Below are 20,115 nucleotides of genomic sequence, written 5' to 3'. Positions count from 1 at the left end.
ACTTGGCTGGGCATTTAACATAGTATTAGCCTTATGTGCCTCAGCATCACACTGTTGGCTCATACTCAATTTCTTACTCTCCATAGCTCCTATATCTTTTATGGAAGCAATGTAGCCACTTCTGACAGTATATTTGCTTCATTTTCCCTGCATATGCCTTTTACATTTGTCCTTGTTGATTTATTCTGCTGCTGCCTACCCAACTAACCCATTTGTTAAGACCATTCTGAATGCTTCAGGTTTTAATCCTTTCCAATTCTGAATCTACTGCAGATCTGAGAGGTGTCCTTTCTCATCCAAATCCATTATGGGGATATTAAATTACAATTGCAAAGTTACACCCAAACTGTGCATGTAACTGTTTTGGTGGTGGTGTGCTTTGCTGCTGAGGCTGTTATGGGGAAATGGAAGTAGAGCAATGGGAGAAATGTAGAAAAAGTTAAAAGGGGAAATTGCAATTCCACTTTTGATGGATCAGTCAGGGCTAAACATCAATTCATGTTTTCTTTTGCTCTGTTATTGGCAGAGGAGCAATGTGGGGAGGAAAAACAAACCAGTAAAACAGGTATTTTGGGGGAGGCAATAGTCAAATTCCTATTCGGTTGTTTCAAAAATTCTTTACCATCGATTAAGGCACCTGTCCCATCCACTAACAATTCAGTTTCTGGGGATTAAATGACACATCCTGATATGCTGAAGAGAATCATCATAACAAGAAATAGGTGGGTCAGTCAAGATCAGCGTCCCAGTCCCTGACCTGTTCTGGATGAGACTGGCTTATAAATCAGCACTCACCCCAGTAGCGATTCAGGGCAAGGCTGTAGGCCACAATCCAGCATGTCATTCTGGATCCCAGTGAAATAAACTCTGGGCTGGATTGTAGCCATGATGTACAGAAACACTTGGACAGTACAGTGGTGCCCCGCAAGACGAATGCCTCGCAAGACAGAAAACTCGCTAGACGAAAGGGTTTTCCGTTTTGGAGGTGCTTCGCAAAACGAATTTCCTATGGGCTTGCTTCGCAAGACGAAAATGTCTTGCGAGTCCCTATGGGTTCCCCCCCTTCCCCCCTTTTTCTAAGCCGCTCAGTGGCGTAGCGTGGGTTGTCAGCACCCGGGGCAAGGCAAGTAATTTGCGCCCCCTAACCCATGGATTTGCGCCCCCTAACCCTAACCCCCAGATGTTGCGCCCAGTGCGGCCGGCCCCCCCTGCACCCCCCACGCTATGCCACTGAAGCCGCTTATCCGCTAAGCCGCTAAAAGCCGCTAAACCGCTAATAGCGCTAATCCGCTAAGCCGTCAATGGGCTTGCTTCGCAAGACAAAAAAACCACTAGATGAAGAGACTCGCAGAACGGATTCTTTTTGTCTTGCGAGGCACCACTGTAGCTGAATCTGAAGCTGGTTTGAAGGGCAGAAGATAGGCCTGGTGAGTATAGGCAGTGAAGACAGCTTCACTAAATAGGAGCTGGGAGGGGTTGAAGTTATATGGCTTTAGTAGAAATGTTATAAGGAATTCAGGATAAATAGATTAATAGAGTATTAAAGGAAAAATAAGGTTAGAATGTGATAAGATAATTATAGAATTAAAAACAGAGGAAGATGGAAAGGAATTGCTGGAAAAATTAATAGAAGTGGAATGCAAAAAGGAGGTCGCGGAAATAAATGAATGAAAGATAAGATATGGAAATTATTTGATGTGTTTTTAAATTGTGTTTGTTTTGTTTTGTTAGTTTAATGTTAGTGTTTTGTTAGTGTAATGTAGTGTTTTTTGTATTGTATTGTATTGTATTGTATTGTATTGTATTGTATTGTATGGTTTTTCTTTTTTGTTGTGTTTAAATTGTTGAAAAAGGTAATAAATATTATTTTAAAAAATAAAAAAATAAAAAGGAGCTGGGAGGGGAAGGGTTGCGGACACGGGGGAAGCAAATCAGGTAATGCACATCAGGTGAAGACACCCCCTTCTTCCCTCTGGTGTGTACAGCAACGGGGGGGGGGGGGAGCAACTTGAAATACAGCAAGGGGAAATGACTTCTCTGCATTTTAAGCCACTAATGTGTATGTACATACCCAAAATTCAGCAGTAGAGAGCATTCTTTGCATCCATGTCTTGCATCTATTCTCTCTCTCTCTCTCTCTCTCTCTCTCTCACACACACACACACACACACACACACACCTCAAACGAGGCCACCAGGGGTTATTTGTTTTGGAGGGCCAACCACAAAAGTAAGAATTCTGATGTACAAATATCCCTGTGTGTCTTCTGAACCAGTGGATCAATTCCTGGAAACTCCGGATGGTGTGCTGGTGATGTAGATTTTGGAAAGAATCTAGGATCTGCATCTGGATGTATAAATTTACACAGAGAAAATTAATAACGTTGTACTGGAGCAAACCCAACACTTTTCTCTTTTCATTAATGCAACAGAGCATAAGGTTTGCCAGTGATCCCTTAAGTCATAGAAGAACCCATTATATAAGCAGGCCATGGACCATAATCTTGAGCCACAAGTAGGTCCATTGTTTTAAAGGTGACACCCCTGTAGGTCCTAGGAAGCATCTCATACTCTGCAGCCCTTCAAAAGCCTATGCAGATCAGATGTCAAAGGTAAAGGTAAAGGTAAAGGTAAAGGTAACCCCTGACCATTAGGTCCAGTCGTGGCTGACTCTGGGGTTGCGGTGCTCATCTCGCGTTATTGGCCAAGGGAGCCGGAGAACAGCTTCCAGGCAAGCATGACTATGCCGCTTCTAGTGAACCAAAGCAGCGCACAGAAACACCTTTTACCTTCGCGCCTATTTATCAACTTGCACTTTGATGTGCTTTTGAACTGCTAGGTTGGCAGGAGCAGGGACCGAGCAACGGGAGCTCACCCCGTCACGGGGATTCGAACCGCTGACCTTCTGATAAGCAAGCCCTAGGCTCTGTGGTTTAACCCACAGCGCTACCCGCATCCCAGATATCTGTAAGTGGTAATAATAACCCCTTTTCTCACTTTCCCCCAGTTCTTTCTCCACCATAGGAAGACGACATTAATATTTGCTTTGTGAGACCTCCCACTGCTTCAGAGCTCAGCAATTCTGGAGGCACCTATGAAGGCACCTTCATTCATTGTCTGAAGATGCAAAAGATTCCTGGAGAACAGGCAGAAATGGGAAGAAGGTGGAATGGGGGAAGGAGATTTTGCCCATCTACTTTGACTAAGGGCTTGTCCACATTTCTGCTTGTCCTGTGCCTAGAACGCACAGGTCGGAGCAGTTTTCCCCTTGCTCTGCTCCTTCGTGCTAAATCGGAGCAAACATCAATCCAGAGAAAAACCCAAATTGCCATTTTTTCCCCAGTTAAGTGTGATTTTTCCTGGGTTTAAGTAGCAGGACATGAAGAAATGCAGATAAGCCCTAATGAGTCACTCCCTGGCTTGAAGCTCTGATAACCCGTAAGCGACGTTTTCACTGATCATTTTGTTTCTAGATTCATAGACTTGGAAGGGTTCTTGACAACTGTCTCTAGTCTGACCCTCTGCTTGATACAGGGGGAAGGAATTCAATATTAAGTGGACACAGTACTACAGATGCAGCCCAGACAGCACAGAACAACGTGAAACTATTACTTCTCGTGACCTGGACACTATGCATTTGCATGCATTGGCTAGGACTGATGGGAGTTGTAGTCCAATTCACCAGGAGCACATCAGATTGGTGAAAGCTGCCCTGGTGCAAAAAATAAATAAATCCATTTTAACAAAGCCTAACATTTTGCAGTTAGGAAAGTGATTGGGAAATGCATTGAAAAGGACAGAGTGGATGAGTGGTTAATGGGAACACCCCACAAGCAAATCAGGATGACTCCTCGGTGAATGTTCATTGTTGTATAACCGCTCCATAAACAAGTCAGAATTAAGAAAGATTGGGTTTAATCTAACCTCTGCCTTAGCATTCTGCAAGCAAATCAGGATAAATAGGTCACCTGCAGGAGCCTCTGGTTGGAACTTCTCATAAAACCAGATGGTGCTCCAGAACTTCTAAGGTCTTAGGGAGCAGGGGCTAGTGGGCTAGCAAGGAAAATGGATACTCTGTCTGCTCTCACACTCCTTAAAGGTAAAGGGACCCCTGACCATTAGGTCTAGTCGTGACTGACTCTGGGCTTGCGGCGCTCATCTCGCTTTATGGGCCGAGGGAGCAGGCGTACAGCTTCCGGCTCATGTGGCCAGCATGACTAAGCCACTTCTGGCGAACCAGAGCAGCACACGGAAACGCCGTTTACCTTCCCGCCGGAGCGGTACCTATTTATCTACTTGCACTTTGACGTGCTTTCGAACTGCCAGGTTGGCAGGAGCAGGGACCAAGCAACGGGAGCTCACACCATCGCAGGGATTCGAACCGCCGACCTTCTGATCGGCAAGTCCTAGGCTCAGTGGTTTAACCCACAGCACCACCTGCGTCCTTACCGTTGTTCATAGCAGTGTCATTCTTTCAAGATTCCATATATATTAACCAGAAAAGAAACGGGTTCCATGCTGCAGTCTTTACACCAATGGCTTACACCATTCTGCGATGAGAATCTGTCCCCGTTGGAAGCACTTAATAATAAATCTCGCGCCAAACATATGGCCCATCACGATTGTTCAGTCATTAACTGCCCTCGTAGCTGGACACAATTTCTGCTAATGAAGCACTAATAAATGAGTGTGCTGATTGTTTTACCTGTTACTGCCACTATTATGAAAATGAAAAGGCCCTAGTGATTTTGAGAGCCAATTTGTACATCAGGTAAAAGTTGTTGCGATAGAAAGAGCTCAAGCTTGGGCAAAGCTGAAGGGTGTTTTGCACCACTGAGCTGCAGAATGGGGCACGTTTTCTTCACCATGTGGTCACTATCCATTCCGGGGGGTGCAACTAGAAGTACTCAGCATTTCTGCAAAGCAAAGACATCTCTAATTTTCTTCTCGTTTGGCAGATGACCATTTACACAAGGAATGTGGAAATAAAAGATCGCTATCCGGTTCAGTGCAGTGCAGGCAAAAATTCAAAGATAAAATTGCTTGAATGTATGGGGATAATAGGGACATGGGTGGCGCTATGGGTTAAACCACAGAGCCTAGGACTTGCCGATCAGAAGGTTGGCGGTTCGAATCTCCGTGATGGGGTGAGCTCCCGTTGCTCGGTCCCTGCTCCTGCCAACCTAGCAGTTCGAAAGCACGTCAAAGTGCAAGTAGATAAATAGATACCGCTCCGGCAGGAAGGTAACCCTAACCCTAACCCCTATTCCATCTCCCAGTTCCAAAAATCCATTTAATAGCGTTTCTGTGCACTGCCCTGGTTCACCAGAAGCGGCTTAGTCATGCTGGCCACATGACCCGGAAGCTGAACGGCGGCTCCCTCAGCCAGTAAAGCGAGATGAGCACCGCAACCCCAGAGTCGTCCACGACTGGACCTAATGGTCAGGGGTACCTTTACCTTTATGGGGATAATAGATAGGCAGCAGTAGCTTGACCCTAACAACAACAACAAAATGGCAAACTGGAGCAGAGCTGGCCAAAGATCTTTTTGGTGCAAGAGGCAGAAACCTCAAATTTCTCCTATTAATGAACCTGGGTTCACAATCTGCTGGAGAGTTCTCCTGTGCCAGCCCTACTGAAATGAAGAGGGCCTGTGCAATAATGTGCTCTTATTTCTTTCCATGGGGTTTGCTGAGTGAAAAACAACAACTCCGTGGGTCAGAACTGCCTGGCTCTCACACAGCTGTCTTTACTGTCATTCAAGTTAGTGATGCCCTTGATTTGCAATGTTATGGAAAGGGGATTCATGTTCTTCCTGGATCCCTGGTCCCATGGGACTCCCGTGGTCCCATAAGAGAAGAGAAGCTATGTGAAGAGAGTTGTGGGGTGCTGTATTTGTTACAGCAGCTGTTTGGGGTGGTGGCCGCAATGGTGGTGGCATCTGCAGTGCTGCTGCGAGGCGAGATTCTCGTTTCGCATAGCCAGCTCCGGGGAGGACTTGATGCGGCCTTCTCTATTTACAGATGTTTAGAAGCCTCAAACTGAAGCAACGCAAAGGCTGTTTGCAGACCAGCAGATGTTTTTTGGAGGAATGAAAAGGGACAGATTCTTATCACGGCCACGTTTTGGATCAATGCAGGTCAGGCATCCCCTCGACATCCTGCCTCATTTCTGGCCGGGTCTTGATGCACAACCTGGGGGTGGGTGCAGGAATGAAGCAGGCCTTTACGTGTATGTGTGTGTGTGTGTGTGTACACACACACACACACACACACACACACACTTCAGTGAACAGCCACAGATTGGGGGGGAGCAAGGGGGGTTAGAACTGGAAGCAGATGGTCACTTTGGCAGGGCGCCGGAAAAAAGAATCTGTTCCATACATCGCACACAGCAGTCTCGGCAGAGGCCTCTGCCAGGAAAAACAGAATTACCTCTCTGATTACAGCAAGCGGGCGCAAGCGCTCTTCCTGTAACACTGGGCTTTGTGAGCCAGCCAGGCCAAATATGGGCTGCTTTGGTGTGTTTTTTTTAAAGTGCAAAATAAAGCAATAGTGCTGCACAGCTCAGGCATGGCCTGTAGAAGAGAGATGGTTTTTTCTTGTCCTCAGCTTCAGTACAGACCCCTTTTTTAAAAGAAAAAGAGAAAGTTTCAGTACAAAGGGGTGAGCGTGATCCGTCGTCGCCTCTCTTCCCTTTGCTTTAGTGTTACCCTCCCCCCCCACCACATACTTTTGTCCTTGGAGCAACAAGTTCCAATTTTCAAAAATAAAAATCTCTCTCAATCAAAGAACACTTGATGTTACAAAAATACATTCAAGAGATTATTTATTATTAAATCCAGCTAACCACCATTTATGTGGGGCTTTGGGTCTGGCTTTGGAATGGAAAGTTCCTTTGTTGATCTGATGGATGACCTATTCCAAGAGCGAGTCACGGAGAGTGTGCTTCTGTTGGTCCTTTTGCACTTCTCAGCACATGGTATCCTTCTAGATAGTCTCTCTGGGTTGGGTTCTAGAGCCACAGTGTTGCAGTGGTTCGGCTGCTGCAAAGAAGGCCAATTTTAGAAGGTGGTGCGGAGTTACCTCCTTGCAGTTAGGCTATGCAGTTCCTCAGAGAACTGCAGGTTTTATCCCCTACTATTTAATACTGTGTTTTTCTGTGTATAAGACAAGGGGTTTTCATTATTTTAAAATGTTAAAAATATGGGGTCATCTTATACACGGATAGTGCAGAGGGGGGACGGGCGATTGGCGGCGGCTGGGGGCAAGCAGGCAGACGATTGGTGGCTTCGTCAATGCGTGCAATTGGCAGTGGCGGTCAGCTCAACAACTCTGCACATCCCCCCCAAAAAAGCTTAACAACTTTGGGCACTCTCCCCCCATTTCCTTAATTTGGAGTCCCCAAAAATAGGGGTCTTATACACTGAAAAATACGGTATCTATAGGAAAAGACTGGGAGAGATTAACCAGAGATGTAGACTTTACTGTCACCAATATGCAGATGGTACCCAACTCCATCCCTCAATTAAATTGAACACCTTGGGAGTCGAACATTTTGGCTCCTGAACGCCGGAAACCTGGAAGTGAGTGTTCCGGTTTGCGAACGTCTTTGGAAGCTGAACGTCTGACGCTGCTTACGCGGCTTCCGATTGTGTGCAGGAAGCTCCTGCAGCCTATCAAAAGCCGTGCCTTGGTTGTTGAACGTTTTTGGAAGTCAAACGGACTTCCAGAACAGATTCCGTTCAACAACCAAGGTACGACTGTATTGCTAAAGGGGTTTGGGAAATTGCATGGACACTAAGAAGAGCTCTCTGAGTACCTGCTGGGTTGATAATTAACTGTGCATGTGTCTCTGCTATCTGCCACGTGGTATCTAACCTAGATCACATGACATTCAGTTGCAAATCTCCATATTGGGTGTGTGAGTTGCTCTTTGTCTCTCAAGCCACTGAAGACAAAGGTCCCCTGGAGACATGTATTTGGGCATTCCACTTTGGGCTGGAATGCAGGCTAATGAACTTAGTGGGAGATACAGCTCTGATTATAAATAATACTTTACATTGGTAATAAGATGTACAACTGGGAGACGCCATGGATTCCTCATTTCTACAAAAAGGCCTTATGTGTCTTCCATCAGGAAAAAAGATATTGAGTGAGGCCAGAGGTGCCAGCTTCTCCAGACGATTGAGGGGGCCTGGCCCTCTTAAAAAAAAAAGATTGGGAGCCATTGTGCCTCAGCCACCAGGAGCCGGCATCTTTGAGTGAGGCTCAATACAATCGAGAAGCTTCGCTAGTGGAGGGTGGCTCTGCTGGAGAGGAGACCCAAGTAGGCTCTATGCTATCATACCCTCCAAGTGTCCCTATTTTCCAGGGACAGTCCCAGAATTATGGAAAGAAAAAAAAAACCTCCCCTCAGCTTCTGATTTTATCCTGGAATGTCCCCATTTTCCCTGCCACTGCTGAGCTCAGGGACAATGATGAGCCAGCACTTGTCCCAGGCAGCAGCAGTGAAGGAGCATCCTATTGCCTCTCTGTAGCCTCTCCATGGCCGCTGCTGCAGGCCTGCTCCCTTGGGCAGCTCCTAGCACTTGCTGGAGAGTAGGTGATGAGGGAAAAGAGGTTGCCACCAACCAGGGGCAGTCAGAAGGCAGGGCTGCCCTGGGCAGGATGAAAGGAGGAGCAGAGCGGAGTGCAAGGAGTCTTTGATTTATTTATTTTTAAAACTGTGTGTCTTGCCCCTTTATAAAATTTATGGGTGTGTGTTTTTCTTTTTGTAAATCAGAATTAAGGGATTCTCTCAGGACAGTGGAGGTCATATGTATTGTGTCCCATTGGTGTGTAGTGTTTAGTGGCAATCACCCTTCTTCTGATAGGAAATGCTTGGGTGGGGGCAAGAAATGGGGGTCGAGGGTCAGTTGTTTGGGAGTGAGAAATGGCCCTTTTTTCATCAGAGGGATGTTGGCAGGGGGATATGCGCTATCACAAGTGGTCCCCCCTGGAGTTCCAGCCAGTTTGCGATATGTTTGTCTGGCAGGACATTAGGATTTACTTTTCTGGAACGCTTTGCTCCCAGACATTTTGGAGGGCGATATAATCAGAGACCCTTTTGTATTCTCTTGATCGTGAGTTGATGTTTAGGGAGTTTGTCCTGAGCAGGACCCAGCAGCTGAGAAGGAGGAGAAAGGAAATATGCTAAGGATGTGAACAGGGCCGTCTTACCCATAGGCACTAGGGGTGAGGGGCACCTGGCGCTGGACTCTCAGGGGCACCAGGCCAAGAGTCCGGGGCCTTAGAGTTGAGTCCAGGGAAGAACCTGCCTGTTGGCTCTGCGCCGTGAGTTCGGGGGCGACCGAGCCAGCGAGATGCTGAGGCGGCCGGCTTGCTCCTCCCTCCTGCGCCTGGGACTGCACCCCGGTGCTGCATATGTTTAAGACAGCCCTGGGTGTGAATGAATTTTATGAATAAAGGTCTCCTTAAGCATTATTTGAATCCATTCTTCACGAACAAAGGGGGAAATACAGAACGCACTTTGGAGTATCTTCCTTCAAGGGTCTAACAAAGCTACTACCAAACAGGTAGCATTATATCTGAATGTTGCAAAACCACTTAGACCTGCTGCGATTGTTAGCTACTAACTTGTCAGCTTTGTTCTCCTGAGGCTGTAGGTTTCTATTTGTTTTTTAATACTACTTTTTTAATGGCTGGTTGGCCATAATAAATATTTGGTTTATATTGATGGGTCTGAAATGGGACTATATTCAAACAAGCCATCTGGAAATTACCTTTGTTTATTAAGTTGCAAGCAACTTGCATCATACAACGAAATTTCGGTTCCAAGGGTTACATGTATACACGGAAATTGCATAGAACCAAAATTACCTTTGGAGCAACCCTGCAGCTAGCTAGCCCGCTATCTATATGGCAGCCCATAATGGGGAGAATCCAGTGGCGTAGCGTGGGGGATGCAGGGGGGGCCGGCCGCACCAGGCGCAACATCTGGGGGTTAGGGTTAGGGGGCGCAAATCCATGGGTTAGGGGGCGCAAATCCATGGGTTAGGGGGCGCAAATTACTTGCCTTGCCCCGGGTGCTGACAACCCACGCTACGCCACTGGGAGAATCAGAGATGGGAGGAAGCTGGAAGCCCCAAGTCGACCTGGCATGAAAACAGCTTTAGATATCTTGGCCTTTCTTTCTAGACCAGTCCTACTTCAGTGTCTGTGCAGAGTGCAATGGCTCTGGGAATGGTGGGGTGGTTCTTGTGAGATCTTGCGGGAAGTTAGATTTCCCGGTGGGATCTCGTAAGAGCATCCACACCATTCCCAGATCCACTACGCCACTGGCTAAAGGTGCCCTGCACTCAAGGTGCTCCACGTGGGATTTGCCCAGGGAAAAAGGCTGAGAGTGTAAGCTCTTTTTTTGTGCCAGATTTACTTGGGGTTTCCACCTTGCACCCACCCGTAATCCTTGCCCTCACTAGCCTGCCTTCAGCCGCTGTGGCTGAAATCACAACATCAGACTCTCCAAGTGTCCCTATTTTCCAGGGGCAGTCCCAGATTTACAGAAGCCATCCTAGTTTCTGATTTGATCCCGGAATGTCCCGCTTTTCCTTAGGGTGTCCCTATTTTCATATGGGAGATATGGGGTTCTGTGACCCCTGAGCCAAGGAGATAAGTAACTAGACAACCTTTAGAAGAGACCTGAAGGCAGTCCTGTATAGGGAAGTTTTTAAATGTTTAATGTTTTATTATGTTTTTCTATTTGTTGAAAGGTGCCCAGAGTCAGATGGGCGGGGTATTATTATTATTATTATTATTATTTACACCCCTATTTTCATCAGGGAAATGTTGGTGGGTATGTCACATACAGTCAATGCACATAAAATGCAAGTTTGCTGTATGTGATATTTGTAACTACTTTCCTTCTTATTTGTTCATTTAGCTTGGTTTATGGCTAACGTTTTTTTTTCCTTTGGTCTATTTGATCTTTGTTAATACACAACGATTGTTTGCATCAATTAGAAAAGGAAGGGCAATATAAGTCTGCATCCCACAAAGCTGCAATACGTGAATGTGAAGTTGTTCTCGCCACGTTTGCGAAGACCCCATTAGAATAACACAAAGGGGTTTTGTTATATTTCTCTTTGTTCTTTTATAGCTTTGCACTTTGTAATCTGTGACTTTGCCGTTTTAACCTGTTACTCTGACATCTAAATTGAAAAGCTGTCAGCCTTTATAGCAGGCATAGCTGTGTGGAAGTTTCAAAATAACACATTGCTAAGTCACACATTACAAACTGCAGAGTCATGAATAATGAACTGAGAAATCTTGACTAATCAACCTCAAAAATGAACCGAACTGCCAAATAAAGAAGAAAGATGTTCTGTGAAAAGGAAACTCCCAAATACTTTTAAGGTTAATACAACTAAAAATGGTGCATGATTATTGCTGCTTCTGTTGTTGTTATTGTTGTTATTTAATAATAATGTTATTAATGGATATATTGGCTGTGAGCCCTGGAAAACCTGTCCCCTGCTTTGCAGCCTTTTCCACCTGGCTTGGGAGTGTGGGGCCCAGACTGACTCCAGCTACAAAAGCTGAGGCTGTTGAACAGACACTTGGGCTGGGGTATTATTTGGGGGGGGGGTTGTTGGGGGGGGGATGTTGCTGTTGGCTTTTTGTATATTTTAGATCTTGTGATTTATGTAGAAATCGTTCCATTTGCCTGTGTATTTTCTGATGTTTTCTTTATTGCTTACGACAACTTTTGTAACTTGCAGTTATGCTTTTTTGCACGTTGTAAGCAGCCTTGAGCAAGTTTTGAACTATGGAAAGGCAGCATACAAATAAAATTATGTATGTATGTATGTATGTATGTATGTATATTTATTTATATACCACTTAATTGCCAATTATGGTTTCTGTGTACACAATAAACCAATTTCATCAAAACATTAAATTTAACATTCACAAATAAAATGTACCATAAAACTAGCCATTAAAAAACAATTTAAAGATTTAAAATAGCAGATTAAAGCATTTTAAAACAGTAGGTTCAAGTCAAGAGATCAGGGGAATCCTTGTGCAAACAGAAACGTCTTCAAGAGATGGTGTGATGCCAATAAGGTTAGCCTTGCATGGGCTTCCGCTCGTGGGAACAGTTAATTGAATAAAAACACCAACAATGTTATTCATTTATTTTAAAATATGTGTATGCCACCTGTCATGTGATCATATCTAGGCATCTACAAATAAATTATTATTAAGCATTATTATTATTATTTGTTCTATCCCAGTTTTCTTCTGGGATATTCATTTTTAGAATTACTTTGATATTAAAGTTCCTAAGGACTACTTCCACTTGGTCAAAATGAACCTTGATTCGCTATAATGCCTACGGGGGGGGGCAAAGGGATTCTGATTCCCCTTAACTTTATAATGGCCCCTTTACTTACCACTGTTTACTGGGTTTGGCTAGAACAGAGCAATTGGGGTGGCTTTCATTAAAGAGCCCCCCCTACTCCCATGACTCACATGCTGACTCAGTTGTTTCACGAATATAAATGGACCTTGATAGATGGAAGCCATGGGTGTTCAGGCTCTTCAGGGAAGTAAATATAATTAAAATTAATATCCACCCCCTCACACTTCGTCTGCACCCTCAGGGATGTACAGCATCGCATACTGCATTCAAACTAAATACCATCCTTCCCAGCTTCTCATTGAGTGGGACCAATAATATTCCCTGAAGAAACTGCACCTTTCGCATGAAGGAGGTTTTTAATTTTCTTTGCCTTGCCTCATACTATAGAGTTTCCCTAGTATCCCATGCCCTAAAGGGGAAACTTCACCCTACTGAGCAACCGCTACAAGGGCAGCAAGGCTGGCTCTGTCTGAGGTCAGGCAAGGCTAGCTCTGCCAGAAGCTGACAGATCCGTGTGGAGCTCCTCGTGAGGTGGGGCATGCAACTTATGGGTGGCAGCTTCACAGTAAAACACCTTCAGGCCCTGGACTAACTCTGCCCACACAGAGTGAGATCTTTGGATCCTTCTGTGTAGGAAAGAGCATAAAGGGTTTCTTGTTCCAGCTGAGCCTTGCTTAAGTAAAGCCACTTCCGCCCTACGGAGGAGGTGGGGTTGCGGGCGTCACGGCCCCGACACGCACGCAGTGGCTGGAACCAGCCCTTGCGTGATTGGCCGCACCATCCCCTGGCCAGCCAATTGGCTGGCTCAGGGAGCATGGCCTGCCCTATTTAAGGCAGCATGCAGCCGGGGATCTCCTTCTTTTGCCACCTGCCAGCTATTCGCATGGCATCAATTCACGTGTGTTATACGAAGGGCGATTGCTGCCTGTGGTCTCCCCCCAGCTGAATTTGCGGCTCACTCCTTCGTATTGGGGCCGCCACCACGCAGTGCATTTGGGACTCTCAGCTGAAAGGATAAAGGACTTGGGACGGTGGAAGTCTGACGCATTTAAGGGGTATATTCACAAGACCTTATGATTGATCACGTCATCACCTGTAACCAATAAAGTTGTGGCCTTATTTAGCCCATTAACCTTAATAATTGTGTCATTATTTCCACTGGTGGGGGCGGGAACTCGCCACGCAACAAGGTTTTCCTGAGCTTCAGTGCATTCTTTGGCCCTAACTTCTGGCTTGCTCTTTTACTCAGCCTCCTTGCTCTGGCTTCTTCTTCCGTCTCGACTACAGGCTGCTCTTAGCTCCCACCTCACCAATGACTGCTACTCACTGCCACCCAGTCATAACTTTGTCTCGTGCAGCTGATCTTGGGTGTCGTGAAAGGGCAAAAGATATATATTATTTCTATTATTATTGCTATTACTGCCAGAGAAAGGCACCTGTGGGGTTTTCTCCCCTGGGTACCAAAACTGTCAATTAAAGTCTACTCAATACTGATCCAGAGTAGATTCCAATGTATTGTTAGCAGAGTAAAAACTTTTACATGTTGCAGGATTCCCAAAAATAGACCAGAGGCAATATTTCATCCAGTAGAGCTTTACTGCTACTGAAGGCAAATGAGCATAATGGTCATAAATCCAATACATTCAAGACTGGCACTGTGCATAAGAAATCCAGTTGCAGCAGACTTAACAAACTTACAACTTAACTAAAACCTAACACTATATACCATGGGTAGGCAAACTAAGGTCCAGGAGCCGGATCTGGCCCAATTGCCTTCTAAATCCAGCCCGCGGACAGTCTGGGAATCAGCGTGTTTTTACATGAGTAGAATGTGTGCTTTTATTTAAAATGCATCTCTGGGTTATTTGTTGGCATAGGAATTCGTTCTTTTTTCTCTCCAAAATACAGTCCAGCCCCCCACAAGGTCTGAGGGACAGTGGACCGGCCCCCTGCTGAAAACGTTTCTTGACCCCTGCTATATACAGTACACCAGGACGAAAGAGAGACAGAAAGCGAAAGTGAGTGAACCTCGAGTGAACTTGAGCAACCTCTTGGGTATTATGCACCTTTACTGGGGAATGAGATACTGCCATTTGCTGCTCCATCTTAGGCAACAATACATTGTAGGCTGACCCTGATGCGTGCTGCTGGAGACTCATTAACAATACTCGCATTGTGGGTGGATAGCTCTTTGTTCCACTCATATAACATTCACCGAAAACAGGGCCAGCCCTATCATTAGGCAGTTGCTTCAGGTGACAGACACCGCAGGGAGATACTGGAGAACAGAGCTGTGTTGTGCCACACGACCTCTCCTGCACCTCCGAAGATAACCTGTTACCTGTAGGAGGTGTTCTCTTGCCAGCATAAGTCCATTTCAGCTCCCAGTCCAGTTGGCTTCTGTGGAGCCATATGTGGAATATGAGTGTGGAGGCACAACCTGGTCTTTCACCTCAGGCAATGAAATAGGTCAGCCCTGTCAACTAATAATCTGATCACAATTGTGGGAGCCAGAGAGCCCCCCCCTCCAATTTCCTTCCACTTTTTCTTATCATGTTATTGCTACTTGGTTGCTGAAGACCTCACTCTTTATGTTAAAAATTACTTTATGTTAAAATTACTGGATTCTTCCTATATTAATGTGTTTAAGGGTGGGGTGAGGAATAAATAAAGAAGTTCCTTTTTAAAGTGTCAGCCAGCATGTTTCCAGTAAAAGTGCCATGTTGGCATAGCTGTCAACTGTTCCCTTTTTTAAAGGGAAATTCCCTTATTCCGAATAGGATTCCTCGCAAGAAAAGGGAAATGTTGACAGCTATGCATGTTGGCCAGTTTGATACTTCTCTTCCTGCTTCTATTATGGGGGTGTCACATCTTTACTAGATAGGCTGTGCGTTTTGGGACAGGAACACTTTGATCTGGTGCTCCCGTGACTGCTAGTCATAGCCATGTTGCCGTCATTATACAACTCAATGTCGTAGCATATTTCTTTTAAATAAAAAATTGTACAGTTAACATCCTAGGTGGCTATCTACCTCCTTGCTTTTCATCTTGATTGTGAGATGATGAGGACGATTATTTTCTGTACAAAAAGCAGCAGCACTCCCTCCCACTCTCTAACCTGCCCTCCTGTCATTTTAGGAGCCTTTACATTTTTATTTTTAAACATCCTTCTTGGCTATGTGCTTCCCATTTTTAAAAATAACCGTTAAAGGAAAGAAGTAAAGAAGTAAAGAAAACTGGGAGTTAGAGGACATAAAAACAGTGAACAGACAAGCTGGAGACAGTCACTGTACTTCCTATTTTTAAACAAGAACATTTGTGAATAGCCGCGTGGTTTAGCGGCGGTTGGGGCATCCCTTTCTCTCTCTCTCTCTCCCCCCCCCCCCCGAAAACACAGAGAGAGGCTCTCAAATCTCTTATTTCGGGACAGACCTCACTATGACCTCACCATTCATCAGTGCATTCTGGCTATATGTGAAACATCTTTTCCGTATTGTGAATGCAATGTCACACTTTGCTTTACAAACAGAGTGGTTTCCTTTCACCTACAGCCCTGTTCACCCTGTTCCCCACTCTCCTTTTAATAATATTTTTTAAAGCATTATATACAGGAAGACTGGGACACACTGTCGAATGGAGTGCCAAGGATACCCCAGTCACCCACGATTTTAATTTGCCCAGGTGTAGGCAGATTGATGCCATGGGCCTGTGCCCGAGTCCTTTAAGCAGCTCGCAATGTGTCTGCTTTATTTCACACCAGCGCTGTGCCCCACAGAACCTAATATTGACTAACAAACAAGCAAAAGGGAAGATTCCCTGCTCCCACAAGCTAACAATCTACGGTAACTTTTGCCATGGGGGAGACAAAGGGAACCAAGGAGAGACAAGGAAGAGGCTTCTGTAGGTAACCATGGATAAATACAGGCATTAAAGGCTGAGCTGTCCGCTCTCAGTTCTAGCACAGCTCTTGCTAGCCCACTAAGTATTGCACGCCAAAGTGTGTAACTGAACAGCCACAGCTCCCCTTTCCCCGCCGCACTGATAAAGCTGCTTTCGGAGAGGCCAGTGTGAAATGGAGAAGCAGCAGGTGGGAAAGGGTTAAGCATCTCCTCCTAATGTGGTTTTCCATGAATGGGGGGGTGGGAGTGCTGAAGGCCACAAGGCTTTGGTCACGTATGTTTGCATGTAGGCATCGCCTCGGCGGCCAAAGTAGTGTAACCTAAGCCTTCTTTGGCTCCTGCAATGGAGGTTCTCTCCTATTTAGATGAACAATATGTGGGTGCACCTGATGAGGACTAGGACCATGCGGCGTCCGGATTAATTAAAAAACATTTCTCCTGTGCCATTTTCCTGCTGAAAACCACCTCCCTCGCAACCTGCACCCACCCACACCTTAAAACAGCTATTTGCTCCTGAAGCTCAGACCAGGGGGAGAGTCATGGAGGACCCAAGAAAGGAGGGGAAACATTGCAGGCAACATTTTACATCCTCAGACCTTCCCTGGTAGCAGAAGCAGCTTCAAGGTGCTATAACCAGTGCTTTTTTCCCCCTAAAAAAATGTTTAGGGGTACTCTCATTTTCCTACTTATATTGAAATACTGCCCCTCAATGAGGCCCAATTTAGTTTCACAAAATGTTTAGGGGTATGCGTCCCCCAGAAAAAGGCACTGGCTATAATAATCTGCACCCCTTAACTCTGTAGACAGCTGTTCCTCAAAGAATGGATATGATTATTGCAGAAGCAAGAATATCAGCATTTTTTCCTCAAAAGTGTCAAAAGGGTATATTTAGATTCAAATATTGCTTTCCATTTTTGCTCGCATGTGAATTGCCAGTATTCTTCTAATGCTTTTTTCTAATTTACTCATTTTTTAAAAAATAATAATTAGTATACCACTGATTGGTTTAACACATGTAATTTTATATTCCTCATTAATTTTCCACTCTGTATATGATACATTGTAAATGTTTATATTTTTAATTCAACAACTGTGTAGCTTTTGAATTGATAGCCTAAATTTTTCTACAGAGCATAATTTTTGACTGGGTGAATGCCTTTTAATTACAGCGACATTCCAATTAGCTTAGTGTATTTAAAATAATTTCACAAAACCTGTTTTTTCTTTTAAAACAATCAAATAACAGAAGATAAGCATCTTTATATATATGTAAAGCTAAAGCAGCTTCAAGCCTCATTTTCTATTGTAAAGGAATAATATATAATTGAAGATGTTTACAAGGAAACTTGTCTCTTGTTTTTATATATACAGATATTTAGAAATATAATAATAGTGATAAAAAACCACCATAATTTGAGGGGGGGAAACAATGGCTAAGCTATGGGAAAACTAAAGGCTAATTTAATTTTCCTTCAGGAAACTTCATATAAAAATAAGATAATGAAAATTATCTACAATTGTGAGACATGTTTCTAGCATTGGGGCTGAACTTTTCCGAGGGTGTAGCCTCTACTGTGAAATAACTACTACTATTATTTTTCTACTTAAGATCTGTGATGATAAGATGATGATGAACCCTTAGGGAATCCATTTTGAATAAAAATGTTTTCGTTGTATCTGTGCTCTTCTAAAGGACAAAATACCTTCTGTATAAAAAACTTTAAAGTCATGGGTGAGTTCACACTAGAAATACTCAGTAGGGACCTTAAAAGGGCCATTGATATGAGCTATTTTTATTAAATTAAATTTATATACACCCTTCATCTGAGGATCACAGGGCAGTTTATAATATAAAGTTGGAGAACTTTCAAACCCCTTCTTTTAAAATATTGATAAATACTGACATATGGCTATTTGGAGATACTGTAGTCCAAAGGACTCAGATTCATATTCCTGAATAATTGTTTAGCAACACCAGTCTTTGCTCAATAGGCTCTACAGGTAAAATGTACTCTTATGATTATTGTTGATCACAGAGTACTGTTGATAGTAATTGCATATGGACAACTATTCCAAAGTACTCAAGTTAAACACGTTTGGCCGTTTCAAATGTAGCACTATGCCATAGTTCGACATTATGAGAGCTTGTACTCTCCCCTTTTTCTTCTGGTGTAGCTGCAAAGAGGCTTTGGAAGGTTTCACTCCCATTTTAGATTAACCACAGCTTTTCATACCATCTAAACCCAGACAAACCAAGGTTAATCTTAACTAGGTATTGCTGGAATCAAGCTCATTTTCAAACCATAGTTTATGAAGCGGGCTTGTTTTTGTTATCCATAGTTAAGATTAGCCACTGTTTAGAGTCCAGAGAACACACAAAAGCAAAGAACACAAAAAACCATGGCACGACACTGCCACAACCCTGTATTTGTACTTGAGAAACTAATGGTTTCTAGACCTTTCGTTACAAATCGGAAAGCGGTAGCCTACACAAATCATGAATTAGGCTCCTATTTTGAAAGCAGAGAAAGAAAATATGAGAGGGGTTTTTGTTAACAAAGCATCATTTTGCTGGCTGCTGATAAACAGGTAATGTTGAGCGTGGGGAAGGGGTCGTTTTAGGAAGTTGTGAGTGGGTGAGGGATCTTGAAGGGAGTTATTTCTCTGTATTAAAAAAACTAAATCTTTACATTTAAAAAGTATGTCTCACATGGCCCTTTCCCTACACAGAACTAACCTTAATGTAAAGAAAAATGCACCAGCTTGTATGCAGCAACATATCTGATGCTGCCATGAATATCTCTTTTGCTATATATAGATATATATATTTTTATGTCCAGTAGCACCTTAGAGACCGACTAAGTTTGGATGATTGGAAAAGACAGACTTTGGAAAGATGGTTTAAGATTCACTGCATGCACAGTTATAAAAGAAAATGTTATGAAAATGATGTACCGATGGTATGTAAATGTATAAGTAACAAATGTTGAAAATGTAAAGAAAAAGAAGGTAGCTTTTTTCATATGTGGTGGGAATGTAAGAAGGTAAAATGCTTTTGGGAAATGATTTATAATGAATTGAAGAAAATGTTGAAATATACATTTGTTAAGAAACCAGAAGCATTTTTACTAGGCATTACAGGTAATGAGATAAATAAGAAAGAAAAGAAGTTGTTTTTATATGCAGCGACAGCAGCAAGAATATTGATGGCCCAGAAATGGAAACAGGAGGAATTACCTACGATAGAAGAATGGAGAACTAAAATGATGGATTATGCAGAACTGGACAGAATGACAGGAAGGATCCGGAATCGACGAGATCAAAGATTTACAGAAGATTGGGAAAAGTTTATCCAATATATGCAAAAACTGAGTGATAATAAAATTATGTTTGTAAGCTTTAAGGAAGCTCTGTGAGGGGAAAGGGTTAAAAGGGCAGAAATGTGTAAAAAGTAACAATAGGAAGGAATGGCAGACAAACTGAGGGAAGTCAAAAAAGAGGAGTAAGATGCAATTAAGATGTATGGAATGTATAAATTTGTTTTTGTGTTTGAAAACTAATAAAAATATAATATATATAAAAAATAGAGACCGACTAAGTTTGTTCTTGGTATAAGCTTTTGTGCGCATGCACACGAAAGTTTATGCCAAGAACAAACTTAGTCGGTCTCTGAGGTGCTACTGGACAATTTTTTAATTTTTTTAATATACTTTGACTGTGTCAGACCAACACGCCTACCTACCTTAATCTCTTTTGCTGCAATTGCAGAGGCCAAAAGCTGAGGCAGCATAATC

At 43.7% G+C, this 20,115-nt stretch overlaps 1 long non-coding RNA gene across 2 annotated transcripts in view; it reads right to left on the bottom strand.

The window, feature by feature from the left end:
* Positions 1–1,895: 1,895 nt before the first annotated feature.
* The window catches only part of LOC307206574, a 33,179-nt gene continuing 14,959 nt past the window's right edge, over positions 1,896–20,115 (bottom strand). Inside the window, exons 2-3 of one of the 2 annotated variants that reach the window (XR_013834369.1) lie at positions 6,852–7,044; positions 1,896–2,346 (exon numbers count right to left, since the gene is read on the bottom strand). This is a non-coding gene — a long non-coding RNA (uncharacterized lncRNA). Of the gene's footprint in view, positions 2,347–6,810; positions 7,045–20,115 lie in introns of those variants that run through there. The other variant, XR_013834370.1, reaches the window with a different exon arrangement.

Source organism: Podarcis cretensis (assembly GCF_951804945.1).
Source record: "Podarcis cretensis genome assembly, chromosome: 17".
Taxonomy (NCBI): domain Eukaryota; kingdom Metazoa; phylum Chordata; class Lepidosauria; order Squamata; family Lacertidae; genus Podarcis; species Podarcis cretensis.
Note: the sequence above shows the minus strand (reverse complement) of the source record. Positions and strands in the feature narration are given on the sequence as shown.